The 17,955-nt window shown below is 46.7% G+C and overlaps 1 protein-coding gene across 5 annotated transcripts in view; it reads left to right on the top strand.

Moving 5' to 3' along the window:
• The window catches only part of LOC144148170 (barrier-to-autointegration factor-like), a 164,240-nt gene that overhangs the window by 82,010 nt on the left and 64,275 nt on the right, over positions 1 to 17,955 (top strand). The window contains exons 1-3 of one of the 5 annotated variants that reach the window (XR_013317990.1): positions 3,758 to 4,186; positions 15,231 to 15,335; positions 16,607 to 16,625. The gene's annotated coding sequence lies outside the window, so the exon portion shown is untranslated. Of the gene's footprint in view, positions 1 to 3,564; positions 4,187 to 15,230; positions 15,336 to 16,606; positions 16,626 to 17,955 lie in introns of those variants that run through there. The other 4 variants (XR_013317989.1, XR_013317988.1, XM_077679750.1 and 1 more) reach the window with 4 other exon arrangements.

The following is a 17,955-nucleotide window of genomic DNA, read 5'->3' as shown; positions in this document are numbered from 1 at the left end:
CTTTGGGTGAGTCGAAGTGGAAAAGGGGTTGTAGACAGTGATAGTCTAAGGACAACGATTGGGGGAAGGGGGTTGCTAAGGTTTGTCGTGAGGGATTCGTGAGTTGTTCTCTGAGCTTGGATTTTGACTCGCAGGCAGTTTGCACATATGATCATTGATTCTTGGACTTTGGTTGCAACGGATTGGACTCTGGCCCATCGCCATTTGATTTCAGAAATCTCCGTGTTTCAACCGCTATCGTATTTAGACTGCGGGCATTCGAAAGTTTTGGCATGCTCATTTTGGTCTTTTGGTCTTCTAAGCTTGTCTTTTTTTTTCCGGGGGGGGGGTACCTTTATTTTCGTTACTGATATTGGTTTGTTCGTCTTGCATTTCGTTCGGCTTTCTTTGCCGATGTATATTTCCGTGCTCTGTTTAAATTCTGGGAACTCATTTTTAGCTTGTGTAACCCGCATTTTTGTATCACGTAAGTATTCTGCCTATGAGCAATACTCTTCTTTTGTCATTGCAACTAAACCACTCCCTTCTGTAAGGCCCTAAGAAACTGATGGTACTAAAATAAATAAATAAATAAATAAATAAATAAATAAATAAATAAATAAATTTCGTCAGCGTTATGCGCGGTAGCAGTTAGAAAGCGGCCACTTCGTGCATTGCTTCGTATTATATAACTAGTATGGCTGTCACGTCGTTTCGCTTCGGCATCTGCCAACCCTCGGCGGCCACCCAATGCTGAGCAAAGCGTTGCATTAATTCGTGTCACTTTTTTCAGGCCTCCAAGGTGCTTGGAATGTACTTGAGCTTAGAAAAAGGCAGGACGCGCTTTGTTCTGTGGTTGAAGGAGGCTAGCGGCGCCAGTAACAAGCAGGCGAATGACTGCCACCAGAGCTTACACGACTGGAGCCAAGAGTTTATGTAAGACTGTATGAAATAGCTCAGGCCGGACCGTGCTGCGAACTCTTAGTTCGTGAGTCGCACCTGACGTGAGGCGGAGAAGACGGTGTAGGCATTCTTCGCTTTCATCCTCCATCTCGAGGGACCGCATCATCACTGGACCATTCCCCCGTTCTGCCTACTTGCCCTTCACTCTAAAAAAAAGGGTAGAAAAAAGGAGGAAATCGAGGGTTTTCTCCCCCGGACCAGCGAGATTCTCCCTTTAGCTCGTTACACGTAGCGCCCTCTGTACGGCCTCTACGAAACACCGAAACGGGGGAGGAAATATTCTCCCCTGTCGTCTGCAATCTTCTGTCAGCGCCGACGCCGAAAACGAAACCGTTCATCGTTGCACCGTGGCTTTCGCCGACGGGCGCATACGACGACTACGAGCAACACCGCCCCTGCGGTGTGCTGCTTGCGTGTTTTCTCGGCGTCTTTTTTTAATATTATTACTATGTGCTCGCCACGCTACCGCACGGCTCGCGACCCGTGCGTTTGAAGCACATTCTGTGGGAACCGCTGCATGCTTGCTGTGTGCGACTCGCCTGTGGCCTGTTGAATGTCACCACTGCATTTGTAGACGTTTTATACTTACGCCCAGGGGTAAAAGAGGTCAGCGATGATAGTAAACTGCCCCCTTTTTCGTCAACGAGCACGGACAGGAGCATATTGACACATCAGTTACCAAAAACAAAAGGCCCCCATTCGGTAACAGCTTGGCTGAATGGTTGCCAGACTAGCGGTGAAGGCGAGGCAATGAGTGTCATTACCCACGATCGCGCTCACAACGAGAAAATCCGTCGGCTAAACGTCGTCGTGTTTCGTCGCCGCACAAAGATCGGACTGCAGCTACTGTGATTTTGGTTATCAAACCAGATATTTTGAATTTGGATAGCGGAGCATGGCTAATTTTGCCTGCATATATTTTTTTCCCTTGCCCGCCGCGCTTGCCCAGGGGCTAAGGCGTTGTGCTTAAGCCCAAGGACGCGGGTTCCCAGCCGCTTTTCTGATAGAGGCGAAAAGAGAAAACGCGCTTGTGTGTTCGAAATTTCGGCGCAAGTTTAAGATACCTGAGTTGTTAAAATTAATCCGGAGCGCTACACTATGGCGCGTGTCCCGTTGCCGGTGGAGCGTCGGCACGTTAAACATCATAATCAATCAATCAATGTTTTTTAACTTGCCGTTTGAGTGGGAGGGGTGTGACAGGCACTGAGCGGGCTTTTTATCTGTTGACACCCTATGCCTATCAGAACAGCCGAGAAAGTAGTTCAAAACTGTAGCATTTACTCCTACCCTGGCCCCTCCGCGCGCCCATTATTCTGCTTCCATTGTGTGAGCGTTTTTTTCCCTGCTGTCCACGCTAACGTTCCGAATCTCGATTATAGTTTTACATAAGTAGCGCGCTATAAAATGGCGCAAACACAGCGCTAACCCAACGTGCTGTACGTTTGCACAGCTATTTGCTCAGTGCAGCATGTCGCGCCCAGGGGTAAATACAAATTTAATTCTGGCGCTAGTTCACTCAAATCATGCAGGCGGCTGCAAAGGCTAGTCAAAAATTGAAAACGCCAGATGTCCGCCTTTTCAAAGCAAAATTGTAGCGGTGCTTGCCGCAACGAACAAACACTGCAACATATGCGCCTCAGTAACACCCGTGGTCTTGCCTCAATTTCACAGTTGAGCTACGCGACAGCAAGTGACTCAAAAACAACAACTGACTGACTCAAAAACTGACTCAAAAACTTCGCTCGCGTTTTTACAGGTGGAAATGAAGAGCAGATGAAAGTAGGCGCGTTGCCGATGGAGAAACAGCCGGCCAGCAAGCGTCGTCGACCGCCGGCGAAGCCTTCACGTTAACAGGGGCGATCCTAGCGGTAGCTTTTGTCCCTGATGGAAACTTCGGCCGGAGTTTCGTGTCCAGAAAAGCATTGAAGGACTCTGACATAGCCTACTGTCAAATCTGTGCGTCAAACCAAAGCCTACGCAAGTACTATATAGCGAGCGAGATGCAAGGCGTACCTGTACAGTTGGTCTGTTTACACTACTTTTTATTGGTATTTCTAACCTTTTTTTTTCAAACTTTTTTTGTTTTGTCTTCGTGTTCTTTTTGAAACTGTATAAGATGGATATTTTTGATTTTGTCAGATCATTTTACTGAAACTTCTATTTATTCGATTTTTTTCTTATTTTTTGGTTTTCGAAAACTTTGTCAGACCAGTAATTTCCGTTCGCGCTATTATAACGACGAATATAGTATAACTTCCGCCAAATCGGCATTTGTGGAAATGCAGGGCGTTTCACGGTTCGCTCGTCTTCGCCATTTTTTTATTCGTATTTCGAACGTTCTTCTGTGGGCTTTTTGCTTTTATTCTTCGATTTTGGGGGAGATGTATAGGATGCATACGTTTGATGTTGCCAGACCTTTTACAAATTTTTTTTCTTATTTTTTAGTGTTTCAAAATTCTGTACGACGAATTATCTATCCATTTACGGCAACATGACATGCGCAAAATCTGCAGTTTTCTGGAAATCCAGTCCGTTACAAGGCCCCGGCTGGGGGGAACTCGCCAAAGAACGCTACGCATTAAAAAAAAGTAACAGCGCGCAGCTGGAGGGGACGGGTGAACGCGGGGATTCCCCGTCGTTCGCGGGGATTCCCCGCTGTGGGGGTCGGAGTCTCACTAAGCGAGAAGAGTCTGGCATAATACTGGCACGCGGCGCGATAAAAGATTCTCCAAACTCTCATCGTAGACAATGATCCGCCATGGCTCCTCCTCTCCTCTTCAGACCTCTCTCAACGGTGTTCCAAACTCTCCTAACTAAGCGGACGAAACGGAAACACTTAGAAAGCCTCCCAAACGATTGAAATGTTGAAATGGATTTGTCTTCTACATCGAAAGACGAAAACTAACACCGGAGTGGGCTAAAATTGAGTTGAAAATGCCGGGACGGAGTTTTGCTTTAGGAGAGAGAACTGAACGAAGAGGAGAAGGGCGGGAGAGGGCAACGTATGGTGAAATGTCTGATAAGGTCGAAATGTCATTTGGAGTCGCCCCCTTAGCTGCTGGCATAACATAACCTTCGCCGCCGCGACAGGCGAGAGACGTTGCGCGCCGGCAGAACGTGGAGTAATCGCTCACTCCCAGTCGCCACGGAAGGCAGGCGCCTCGAACGTTCGCCGCATCAAGGTACAGCCCGCCTACTCATCGAACAACCTCCTCAGAACATTGTTCTTCGTACAAGAGCGGCAGTAAGTACATGTGCACTTCCTCCTCTTCGACCGTGAAACATTCGCACATAATTTGTATTTTTTGTTAAGTACAGTCACTCGTCAAGAAGAGTGGACACGAAGCGATGATTCGTTAAATGCTTCAGCATTTGTATGTGGTCTTAAAGGTGGAAGCGCTCACACAACAGGAACGAAAGAAGAAAAAAACAGACGACACGGCGCTAACTCCCAACTGTTTGTTTATTGAAAAGAAACACAAATATGTACTTTCAACATCTCACGTGGTGCGTGCGTCACGCCCAAGATAAAATCGTGAAAGCCACTTTTTACAGGGAATTAATATTGGTGTACATGCGACAATCGTAGTATAAGGGCATTAAAACAGCAAAACCATAATGTATCAAGACACCGCTACGATCGCAATGAGTTGCTCAGGTAAAACTATTCTTTGTCTGTCATAAAAATTGAGGGGGCACTAACATACCTATCTCCGGACTTTTTAATGCGAAATGCTTCTTTCATCTCTCGAGTGGTTTTATCTGGATGCCGTGACAAAACTGCGGTATCGCAGAAGATGGGCGAACACCCATGCGTGGTGCAGTATTCCCATAGTTGTAGCCCTTCTTTGATTTTTCACCTTTTTTACGTTCGTGCAGACGTATGCTTAAACATCACCCAGTATGTGCTGCATAGATGTGGCCTCGCGTTATCGGTATCAGATAAACAACACACGTTGCACACCGCACGAAGGGGGAAGTACGTTTCACTTTGAATGCTCGTCTTCTTGACGGATTCTCACTGGGAAATGACATTCTGTCTATTTTGCCGCATAACTTGGTCAGTTTGTTTGGGGCCAGGAAAACCACGTCCACGTCATACCGGTTAGCAACATTTTTTTAACCCGTGCGACGACTTGTGCATATCCGGACTGAGAGACAGGTTTTTTACACTTATTTTATTTTCCTCATTTCCCCAATCTGATATCGCGCCTTTTATTAACTTTTCGGGCCTTCTTTTATATATGGCGAATGACAGATTGCGAAAACCCAGCCCTATGTGGTCTTTCTAGCTGGCTTGTGAAACTACTGGATAGTGAAACTACTGGTATAGATGTATTAAATCTGCAACGAAAATTGTTTCCGACCTCACAGGATATACGGTATCATGTCGCACCGAATGCAAGAGTTTGAGCTCACGAATTTGCACCCGTATTATTTTTACCACGCGTGAATTTTAAAGCTCTGAATGTTAATGAAATCTTAGTCCATCTGAGCCCGAGTAAATTAATAGTACGAGAGAGTTGTGAGTCTATTTGAGTTCGGAATTTATTTTGAGAGTTCAGTCCATTTTCAGTTCTGAGTTCATTTTGAGTTTGAGTACATTTTGAGTTCTGAGTACATTTTGAGTTTGAGTAGGTTTTCAGTTTTGAGTACATTTTGAATTTGAGTACATTTTTAGTTCCGAGTACATTTTGAGTTTGAGTACATTTTGAATTCTGAGTACATTTTGAGTTTGAGTACATTTCGAGTTGTGAGTACATCTTGAGTTTTGAGTACATTTTGAGTGCTGAGTGCATTTGGACTTTTGAGACCGAGTGAGTTCTGAGTTTTTTGCTCACTGTGAGTTTGAGTTTGAGTGAGCGCAGATGTGCTGCTCAGCAATGAGTCTGAGTTTTAATGAGTGGTGATTCGAAAATAAATTTGTGAATGAGTTTGAGTGAGTCACGCCAACTTAGCCGAAGTATGGATTTCGCGCGTTATTAACTTAAGGATTATCTTGCGAATGACAGATTGCGAAATACCAGCCCTGTTTAGTATTTCTAGCTGGCTTGTGAAACTACTGGATATTTTTTCGGTGCACGATTTTTTGAGGGATGCTCGCAGACAAGAAACACCGATCCCCATTTTTACGATCTTTGAGTGCCCGGAATTCAAGTATACTAGGGGCTTCATTGAACGCGGGAAGTACGACCAGCATATATGTTTTTCTTCTCTATACAGCCTTAGACCCAAAAACTGTAATTCATGTTCCTTTGGCAACTCAACTGTAAAGCCCAGACCACAATCATACCGCTTAAAAGCGTTCAAAACCTGAGTCGCCTTTTTGTCGAGGACTCCATGCTGGGGTTCCGACCCCAGCTCTCTACTCAGGACGTCATGCTACAACTAAAACACCACATAGTAGATGCTCGATTCAGTTCCACACATAACAACAAGGCGATCTTGAGCCTCGACTTAACGCGAGCGTTCGACTCAGTTAGCCACTTGGCAATTCTGGAAGGAGTAGCCGCGGCTGGAGTCGGTGCGCGAGCATACAACTACATTTTTAATTTCCTCACGGGTCGAACAGCAACACTCACCCTTGGACAATTGACTACACCCCTGATCCCCCTCGGTAGCAAAGGTTCCCCCCAAGGATCGATTCTTTCCCCCTTTCTTTTTAATATTGCCCTACGAGGTCTACCTGCGCTCCTCGATGCCATCCCCGGCCTACACCACAGCATATACACCGACGACATCACGTTGTGGGTTACTAGAGGATCTGATAGTCACATCCAAGATACCCTCCAAACGGCAACTGATGTCGTCGAAGCGTATGCTGCCTCTCGTGGTCTGTCCTGCTCCCCAACAAAATCAGAGATTCTTATATACAGACCTAAGAGACCAGGAAAACAGCCACCTTCCCCACTCCTTCTCATCCAAATAACTACCTCTAACGGCCAACCCATCCCAATAGTTGACTGCATCAACATTCTACGTCTCCGTATACAGGCAAACGGATATAATGTAGATACTCTCCGTGCCCTAGAAAAAGGGGTTTACCAGGCTACACGACTCATCTCTCGCATAGCTACCAAACATCGAGGAGTGAAAGAAAACAATCTAATACGTCTCGTAGAAGCCTTCGTCATCAGTCGTATAGCATATGTCACCCTCTTCCTAAACCTCAAAGTCAGCGAAACACACAAAATTGAAGCTATTATACGTAAATCTTACAAATAGGCTTTAGGTCTCCCCGTTACACTCTCAACAGACAAACAACTCTCGCTCGGTGTGCAAAATACACTAGACTAAATCATCGAAGCCCAACAGGTCTCGCAACTTGAGCGACGTACAAGGAGTGACACTGGACGCCACATTCTTCAGAGTGTTGGCCTCAGTCAACCCACCATCTCTGACACCTATGTCAGCATTCCCTCAGTCATTCGAGACCAACTGGTAATCCAACCCCTCCTTAAACACATGCACCCGATTCATAACGAGGAAAGGCGGAGAGCCAGAGCACAGGCTTTACACAAGCAACATTCCTCCAACCCACAAGTAGCCTGCGTGGACGCTGCGGAATACCCAGGACGCGAAGCCATTGCAGCGGTCGCAGTTAGTTCACCTCACCTCACACTATCTGCCCTCTCCTTCCCTACTCAATTTCCAACCGTAGGTGAAGAAATGGCTATCGCTCTTGCCATTATTTCCAGCCCTAAAGTTACTACTATAATAAGCGACTCCAAATCGGCCATTACCAATTACTCCAATGGGCGAGTTTACCCCCGAACTTTACGCCTACTCCTGCAGGCACGCCAATTCCCGAAACGAAAAATATATATCGTTTGGGCACCGGGCCACTCCGTACTCCCAGGAAAGGAATTAACACACAAGGTTGCTCGAGAACTGGTAATCCGAGAGCCCAGTGACGCTGCAGAATCTCCTCAGCCGTTCTTCTATAGGGACCGCCTCTTGACCTACCGATCGGTACTCGATCACTACCCACTGTCCAGAGCTTGCTTCCCACCACCCGACCCCCCCTCCAGCCACCACGCTGTTGTATGGCGCCAACTTCAAACATCCACATTTCCCACCCCTGCCCTCCTATCACTCTAATTGACTCTATTACCCCGAGTGGCACTCTAACCTATGCCCTCTTTGCCACAAATACGCAGACCTATCACATGTCATTTGGTCCTGTGAAGAAAAACCCCTCCACACTCTTAAAAAGCACCCCATTTTATTACGAATTACGAAAGAGGAGCAGTGGGAGGCCGCGCTGCTCAGTACAGACCATATGACCCAGGTCTCACTAGGCCAGGTGGCCGAAGACGCCGCAGATCTACATGATCCTGCCGTCGCCGAAAGGACACTGAAGTCGGCCTGAAAACGCTCCCACCCATGGCAACAATAAAGTTTAATCTGATCTGATCTGATCGAATCACCACTCACTCAAACTCAGACTCATTGCTGAGCAGCACACCTGCGCTCACTCAAACTCACAGTGAGTGCAAAACTCCAACTCACACGGTCTCAAAACCCAAAATGTACTCAGAACAAAAAATGTACTCAAACTCAAAATGTACTTAAACTCAAAATGTACTCAAAACTCAAAATGTACGCAGAACTCAAAATGTATACCTCAAACTCAAAATGTATTCAGAACTCAAATGTACGCAGAACTCAAAATGCACTCAAACTCAAAATGTACTCAAAACTCAAAATGTACTCAAACTCAAATTGTACTTTAGAGAGGATTAAGTGGGCTGGTTGGTGCAGGTTAAAAATCTGGGAAACTAACAATATAAGCCGCCTGCAAGAAATAAAACTTGGTTGTTTGTAAGCGCCGTGTGTTTGTCTTCTACTTTACGTCCTGTCCTTCCGCGCTGTTTCTCACATTTTCAAAACGTACTCAGAACTCAAAATGTACTTAAACTCAAAATGTACTCAAAACTCAAAATGGACTTTCCACTCAAAATGTACTCAAACTCAAAATGGACTCAAAACTCAAAATTAACTCAGAACTCAAAATGGACTGAAAACTCAAAATGAATTCAGAACTCAAATGAACTCACAACACTTTCGTGCTAGGAATTTACTCGTGCTCAGATGGACTCAGATTTCATTAAAATTCAGAGTTTTAAAATTCACGCCTGGTAAAAATATTACGGGTGCAAATTTGTGAGCTCAAACTCTTGCATTCGGTGCGACATGATACCGTATCTCCTGTGCGGTCGGAAACAATTTTCGTTGCATATTTAATACAGTTATATCTGCTGGACATGATGATTAGCGCAGCTTGCAAGCAACTGTAAGTATATATTTGATACCAAACTCTTGATGTAGGCTTTGTGTTCGTGTTTATGACAGATGGGGTCCAGTCTCGGTGGTGTGCTGGGCCCCTGGGCAGAAACAAACATCGGGCGAGGGGACTTGCGCTCACCGCTCAGTTCATTTACATCGAAGCTGTTTAGAGTTACGGTATCGAGCAGGAAATAGTGCTATGCGGCGGCAAATAGCGCGATCGGAGGCATTCGCTGATTGCGCCACCCCACTTACTTCTGCGCGTACGTAAGAGGCATATCAGCCCAATAGTTCCTAAGCTGTTTCATGGAACGCAGGCTTGTAGACGGATGTTATGTGCTGCAATGTATGGAACCAACTACGCTTTCAAGGTGGCGTGCCAACAATTCACAAGCACAATTATATCTATATTGCACTGAATAAGACTTCTTTACTTAACTGGTCATTATTCAGTGCTATGATTTCGAAAGGTTCCATCCGATTTACCTTCTTTCACCGCGACCACTATTTTGATACCCAACACGCCCTATCGGCATCACTGAATTTTAACCCAATCTGTGACTAGCCATGACTATAGCATGATGATAGGAGGACGCATTTCTTTATTTATTCCACGCGATTTCCCTCATCGAGACCTTTAACTGGATACCCAACAAGCCCTATTGGCGCCACTTAAAATTTTCACTCAATCTATGACTCACCGCGACGATCTCATAGCTATAACCAGAAAGAATTTTTATATTTGTACCACGTGATTTCCCTCAAAGATACATTTGATACCCCACACACCCTAGCAGGATCATTTGGAATTTTATTCAAATCTGGCTAACCATGACTCTCATGACTGTAAGCAGGACGCATTATTTATACGCCCCACGTGATTCCCCTAATTTAAACCTTGAATTTGATACCCCGCGTGGTTTAGCTCCTCAAGCGTTACTACGCAGGAATGAAGCGAAACAACATTATCATTGATCAATTATCAACTATGAAACGAAACTGTCCTGTTTGTCATACTCGCCATGCTGACACATGGGTGATTCCCCTTACACGCACAAATTGTGGTCGCCAGTTGCTCTCCTTTACATTGCCGTCATTACTTAACTCGCTGGGTACGTAGATATTCCTTTGTGTGAAACTGTTATTATAGAGTATTTCTCATTTTTGTGTCTGAAATGTGTCTTCGCGCATGTGCTGATCAAGAATGTTTGCTGTATAAAATTTCAACTGTGTGTATTAGTTTGTTACCGTTTCACACGCACGATTAGCTTTTTTTTGTACATTACTACGAAAGGGGCACAGACCCCGTCAAGCCTTCTTTCTCTGGCTTTTTGTCTGTGCCCCTGGTATCTGTGTTGTTGTTGTTGATACCAAATAAAGGTGACTTGACCTCTAATTTTTAACCTAAGCTATGACTCACCATGACTATCTCATGATTAGAACCACGAACCCTTTTTTGCTTGTCCCACGTGATTCCCCTCATCAAGATCGTAAATTTGATACTGTCACGTCAATTCACCAAGTAGACAGGATACACAGAAAAACGTTTAGTTGACGAGGACGGTGTTTCGCAGCACACATAAAGTAACAGTAAACAGTCACAGAAGTGTTCTCACGGTTTGAGTTTGCACAAAGGTCTAAGTATTGTGTCGCTCACGTTACGGGTGATGTCTTCCTATCTGGCGTGTGGGCCCAGACAACCGACAGTCATGTCTCGTAGTGCTTGCCCGAAGTGGGTTCAGCCGACGCTGCCAACCGCCAAGGGAGCGTAGCCCTAGTTGTGATGTGTCGCAGCGTAGCCTGAGCGTCCCCGCCTGTATCTTAGTTGGTAGCCTGGAGCCGCCGACGGTGCGCTGCCGCGGGGTCCCCTCCAGGATCGTCGCCTGGAACTCCGGTCGGTAGGCCTGAGGCGTCGTCAGGCCCCGATGACGCTGGGGTCGGCACCAGGAGCGTAGCCTGGTCTTCTCCTCTTCTTCCTTCTCCCAGCGCTTGCCTCCTTTTCTTCTTCTTACTCACGTCTCTAAATTCACTTCAACGCTGGCACATTTCACGCCCGTCTATTGGGCACATGCCCCTTCGGGGGTTTTGACACATACCCCTTCGGGAGGTTGCTCATGACTACCTCCCCCTTTTAAGCGTTTTTTTTCCCTAAAAAACGGCTCTGTCACTCCGCAAAGACTGTGCACCTGGTTGATCGTGACGAATCCCTGCGCTCGACTGGCAGACTACCTTCCTACACTCATGGTTGCACCACAAAGTCCTAATAAACTAAGAAACACAGTTCACCATCACAGTTCACCGCAGCGCTCTAAAGTTTGCACGTGTCCACAGTTCTGAGGCCTTAAAAATAATGCAGCTCAATACTCAATTAACCGATACAACACGTCAAATACCACAAGTCATCCCACTCATAACTCCACTTTACGACATCTACCAGCAGGGCAATACTGCACCTGTACTAACTTTTGATTTGATGTTCTCTGCGGCAATCTTTCCTGCAGCATTGTCACTCTCCTTAACTGTTTTCTGTCGTAGTTCCTGTTCTCGCATACTAGTGTCCTTTGCGGTGTGCATCCTCCACTACAGTAACACCGGCTGTAGTTGGATGGTCTTCTGACGAACACCTCTCGTCCTTCGTTAACCCGTTGCCGTTGAACAGTTTCTGCAATCTTTTTTTTGAAGAGTGGCATCAACCTTGGTGCTGCGATAAGTGGAGGCAAAGCTGGCCTGCACACTTGGCAGGACTTTACATAACGCCTTGTGTCACTTTGTATGTTGGGCCAAAAGAACTCTTCGGTGATTCTTCTAAGAGTTGGATTTAACCTTCGATGACCCGCCACCACGTTTTCATGTGCTGTTGCGAAAATTGCATGTCGTAGCTCTCCCGGTACAACCAGCTGCATGGCTTCTCTACCAGAATTGAATTGGCACCTTCTGTACAGTAGTCCATTTACTACTTGGAACTCGTATAGTGTATGATTCCGTCTCCACTGAGTTCCTACTTGCACATGGCAGCCCCGTAGAGATGGATCTTGCTTTTGCCATTCTTTCAATTCACAAGGAGTTATTGCTAATCGTCGGATGGATGGAATCCGGAGCATCGACTTTTCCTCCTCCAGTTGCTCAATCGTTGAACACACTACTCTTACTTCGGCCTTATCTTCTTCGCTTCCCTCGTTATTCGGCTGCTCACCGGCTGGTTGAATCTGCGTACACACATTACTCCCCGCCTTGTCTTTCGAGCTAAAACTGCAGTCTTCATTCCTGTGTCCCGTCTTGTAGCAAACGCTGCAGATAACGTCTGCTTCGCCACCTACATTATTAGTGCGACAATCTTCTGGCAAATGCCCAACGCCATCAAATGAGAAACATTGTCTAAGAAGGTGGGAACCTGTAGGACAATCTCTTGTTTCTGGACTGTTTGCAATGAGTTCCAGCTTCTTGTCTGGCTTGACTTTCATTTCACCCAAATTTCCCAAGCCCTGCATTTCGATGTACGCGTCTGTCGACTCGGCCAGGTCGTCGAGAGACTGAAGTCGCCTACCTTCTACAAACTCCACTAAATCGGCATTACAGCAATCTAGAAATTGCTCCACGATGATCCTATTTCGGATTGCCTCGTAGGTCCTTTCTGTGCCAGAGAGCTCCATCCATCTGTCGAAGTAGTTGCTAAGTCGGGCAGCAAACTGTCGACCAGTTTCGCGATCCTCCGGCTTAGAGCGTCTAAACTTTTCTAGAAAACCTTCAGCCGTCAAGCGAAATCGCTGTAGTAGGGCAATCTTCACCTTGTCATAGTCATGAGAGTCGGAAGCTGGCATTCGACCGTAGACGCTTAATGCTTCCCCCGCCAAGCATAAACTCAAGGCTGTAGCCCATTCAGACTTTTCCCAGCCCTGCCCGGTGGCTATTCTCTCAAACCGCTGCAGGTAGGCATCCAAGTCGTCTCGCTTCTCCTCGAAAGGTTCCATCAACTTTTTGGGACAGATCTTTGGGGCTCGAGGTGATGCGGAACCTGATGCTTCTCCAGTCTGCACTACTGCCCCCTGCGAAGCATATTCAGCGAGCTGCAGTTTAAGTTCCAGTATTTTCTGTTCCCTCTCTGCTCTTTCCTGCTCTCGTTCGGCTCTCTTCTGCTCCTCCTGGGCTGCTCTTTCATACATTGCCAACGCCTCCTCCTTCGTCAACCCTAGCGCCTCAGTAAGGGCTACCAGTTTTTCTGGGTCCATGATCCACCTGGCTGAATTGACAGTGACAATGAAAATTGATGGATCCTGGCAGGCTCGCCAAAATTGTCACGTCAATTCACCAAGTAGACAGGATACACAGAAAAACGTTTAATTGACGAGGACGGTGTTTCGCAGCACACATAAAGTAACAGTAAACAGTCACAGAAGTGTTCTCACGGTTTGAGTTTGCACAAAGGTCTAAGTATTGTGTCGCTCACGTTACGGGTGATGTCTTCCTATCTGGCGTGTGGGCCCAGACAACCGACAGTCATGTCTCGTAGTGCTTGCCCGAAGTGGGTTCAGCCGACGCTGCCAACCGCCAAGGGAGCGTAGCCCTAGTTGTGATGTGTCGCAGCGTAGCCTGAGCGTCCCCGCCTGTATCTTAGTTGGTAGCCTGGAGCCGCCGACGGTGCGCTGCCGCGGGGTCCCCTCCAGGATCGTCGCCTGGAACTCCGGTCGGTAGGCCTGAGGCGTCGTCAGGCCCCGATGACGCTGGGGTCGGCACCAGGAGCGTAGCCTGGTCTTCTCCTCTTCTTCCTTCTCCCAGCGCTTGCCTCCTTTTCTTCTTCTTACTCACGTCTCTAAATTCACTTCAACGCTGGCACATTTCACGCCCGTCTATTGGGCACATGCCCCTTCGGGGGTTTTGACACATACCCCTTCGGGAGGTTGCTCATGACAGATACCCTATACGCCCGGTCGGGGTCACTTCGAATTTTACACCATTTTAAGCCTCGCCATGACTATCTGATGACTATAACCAGGAAGCATTTTTGTATTTCTCCCACGTGATTGCCTCATCGAGACCATTAATTTGATACCCTAATCATCCTAGTGGCATCAATTTGAATGTTAACCCAAACAATGACTAACCATGACTATCTCATGATATAGCCATACCGCATTTTTGTTTCATGTGATTTCCCTCACTGCAACCTTCAATTTGTGCTCCGCACACCCTAGTGGCATAATTTTGAATTTTAACCCAAACCTATACTTTTTCTTTGCACCTGGTAATGCTTACTGTGTACTTTGCATTTTGTACCATTTGTATTATCATTGTTGTCTAAATGTTTATCCTTGGTACCCTTTGTTTGGCTGCGTTGTTTATTATACCTTGTACGCCGTTCCCCTTATGTAATGCTTTTGGGCCTTTAAGGGTGGAATAAACGAAATTAAATGAAATGAAATTTATGACCCATTATGACTATGTCATATGATAAGAATGAGGAAGAATTTCTGCATTTGTCCCACGTGATTCCCCTCATCGAGACCTTTAATTTATACGCCACGTGCCCTAGCGCAATGAATTTGAATTTTAACCCAATCTATGACTAGCCGTGACTAGGTCATGATATAACCATAACGCATTTTTGTCCCACGTGATTCCCCTCATGTAGACCTTGAATATGATTCCCCATACGCCCCCGCGAGATCGTTTTGAATTTTAAACCAATCTATGTCTTATTAAGACTGCCTGATGACTATACACAGGAAGCACTTTTTAATTTACCTCGCGTGATTCCATTAATCGGGACCCTTAACTTGATACTTTACACGCCTTGGCGACATCAGTTTGACTTTTCACACACAATCTATCTCATAATGCGGTCATTATTCTATCTAAACAGGCGTCGCCCAGTCAATTCAGTTGACAACTCATTTGAAACAGCGGAGGGGACAGCCGCTGTTCCTTCTGGCGCTCACCTCTTCACCTCACGCTCACCTGGCGCTCACACCTGGCGCTCACCTCTTCCTTTTTGACCCTAACAGATCAAACCGTTAACAGAAGCAGGCGAACAACCAGCAAGCAAGCGCCACCGTGTGCTTTCCCGCCACCCTCTCTCACCTTCTTAGAGGGTCTATCAAGACGAAAAGGTGAGATAATCTTTTTTATGACCTCCCCAGTCGATTATCATTCACACGCCCAACCGCGGAAACACACTTCCTCCCCCCCCCACCTCCCCACCAACTGATCATGCGCATCGCGAAGGCTGCCGTACCCGTAGGTAACCTGAATTGCGAGCCGAAAGCGACACATGAAACTTGACAGCCAACCATAGCTGCCTCCTATAGCAACTCATGTGTACTCGATCAGAACTCAAAATGGACTCAAAACTCCTATGCACTCAGAACTCAAAATGGACTGAGACTCAAAGTGTACCCAAAACTTAAAATATAATGTACTCAAAACTCAGAATGTACTCAAAATGTACTCAGAACTCAAAATGAACTCAAACTGTACTCAAAACTCAAACTGTACTCACTCAAAATGTACTCAGAACTCAAAATGTACCCAGAACTCAAAATGTACTCAAAACTCAAAATGTACTCAAACTCAAAATGTGCTCAGGACTCACTCGGTCTCAGTCGGGCTCAAACTCACTGAAGCTCAAACTCACTATGCCACACTAGCCTCGCGCTCACTCAAACTTAAACTCACCCCTGCGTTTGAGTACAATTAAGTCTGAGTGAGTGGACTCATGAGTGAGTCCGGCTTCCTCTAGCAAAATCAGATTGGGCGAACGAGAAATACACGCATCGATCATGAAGGAGTACAATGTTATACCTTTAGATCATAAACCGCTTCCAGGTATATACATTCAGATCGTTCCCAGATGAGTTTACTTCGTGTGTAAAAAATCGCCGCGTGGATTCGTTCTACCTTTGAGATTGGGTCTTGGAAGGTTGGACTATCGATTGCGCGCATTTTCCTTGGACTGAACAAAGCTTACGCGCTTTTCTCAACTTTCTTTGGGAAGGGATGGTAGACATTTTCGAGCTTACCGCTAGCCTGGATGCCAGGCTTTGAGCAGGTGCCCTTGATACAAAAGAAAAGAAAAAGTGCTACGAGTTGTGCCGCGCCTCCGCCAGATGGCGCCACGGGTCCCGCGACCGAGAGAAGACGCACTGAAACATCCCCCTCGCGAGGGGCACGATCAAATGCAGAGCATTTCCAGGGCCGCCCGACGTTAAGTAGTTTGCGTTACGTTAATGTTGTTGCACTTGTGGCAACTACTGACGAGAGAGCGCTCGTCAGCAGTAATTTGAATGAGTCAAGGATATAAGGCGCGTTCGTAGCCTCCCAATCTGTGTCGGCTGTGTGGCGCAGTGGGTAGAGCGCCATGTACATTGCGTTCCGCCCGCAGGGTCGAGGGATCGAAACCAGGCGCCGGATAGGAATTTCTTTTGTATAGGTGCAGACTACGACGCTGCGGACTACGACGGACGCCAACGCGGGTGACATCGTGAGTTACTGAAATTCTCTGCATTTAAAAGAAAATAACTGTAAAAAATTACGCCCACCTCCCCTCGTGGGAACCCTGGTGTGATGCGACGCTGAGGGGGTTCCAGAGTACAAGCGCAAACGGAGAGCGACCGTCGACCGAAAGGCCGCCAGAGCGCGGCACACCGGTTATATGCGCAGCGCCGAAGGAGAGGAGACCGCGGAGAGAGAGGGCGCTGCACATGCGCACGGTTCCGAGCGCAGCGGACGACGGACGCCGCACGCAGGAGAGGCGCAGCTGTGCGGACAACGGACGCCGCACGCAGGACAGGGCCGCCGGCAAGAGATGCTCTCAGCGTCGCATCTAAAAACCTGTCGTCATTAAGTGTATGCACAAGACAGGTTAAAAAATGTTGCTGACCGGTACGTATGACCTGGACGTGGTTTTCTCGGCACCAAACAAACTGACCAAGTTATGCGGCAAAATAGACAGAATGTCCTCTCTCAGTGAGAAGCCGTGAAGAACACGAGCATGCCAAGTGAAACATACTTCCTCCTTTGTGCGGAGTGCAACGTGTCTGATACCGATGACGTGTGGCCACATTCCTGCAGGACACACTGGGTGATGTTTAAGCATACGTCTGCAAGAACGTAAAAAAGTTGAAAAATCAAAGCAGGGCTCCCAACTACGGGAACACTGCACCACGCATGGGTGTTCGCCCCTCTTCTGCGATACCGCAGTTTTGTCACGGCATCCAGATAAAACCACTCGAGAGCTGATAGAAGCATTTCGCATTAAAAGGTCCGGAGATAGATATGTCAGTGCCCCATCAATTTTTTTGACAGACAAAGAATATTTTTATCTGTGCCACTCATTGCGATCGTAGCGGTGTCTTGATACGTTATGGTTTTGCTGTTTTAATGCCCTTACCCTTCGATAGTCGCGTGTACAGCGGTATTAATACTGTATGAAGTGACTTTCGTGATTTTATCCTGGGCGAGACGAACGCACCACGGGAGATGTTGAAAGTATATATTTGTGTCTCTTTTCAATAAACAAACAGTTGCGAGTTAGCGCCGTGTCGTCTCTATTTTTTCTACTTTCGTCCTTGTTGTGTGAGTGCTTCCACCTTCAAGATGAACAGCTACCAACTAGCCCAATTGTCCGTTCTACCACATTTGTATCTGGAATCCACGTGAAACGGCGTACGTCCCTCTGTACCCCTCGATGTGTTAAAGTTTCATCGCGCGAGAGAAAGCTGATAATTAAAA

The sequence above is a fragment of the Haemaphysalis longicornis genome, unplaced genomic scaffold, assembly GCF_048455015.1.
Source record: "Haemaphysalis longicornis isolate Haplotype H1 unplaced genomic scaffold, Haemaphysalis longicornis Haplotype H1 scaffold_8, whole genome shotgun sequence".
NCBI lineage: Eukaryota > Metazoa > Arthropoda > Arachnida > Ixodida > Ixodidae > Haemaphysalis > Haemaphysalis longicornis.
Note: the sequence above shows the minus strand (reverse complement) of the source record. Positions and strands in the feature narration are given on the sequence as shown.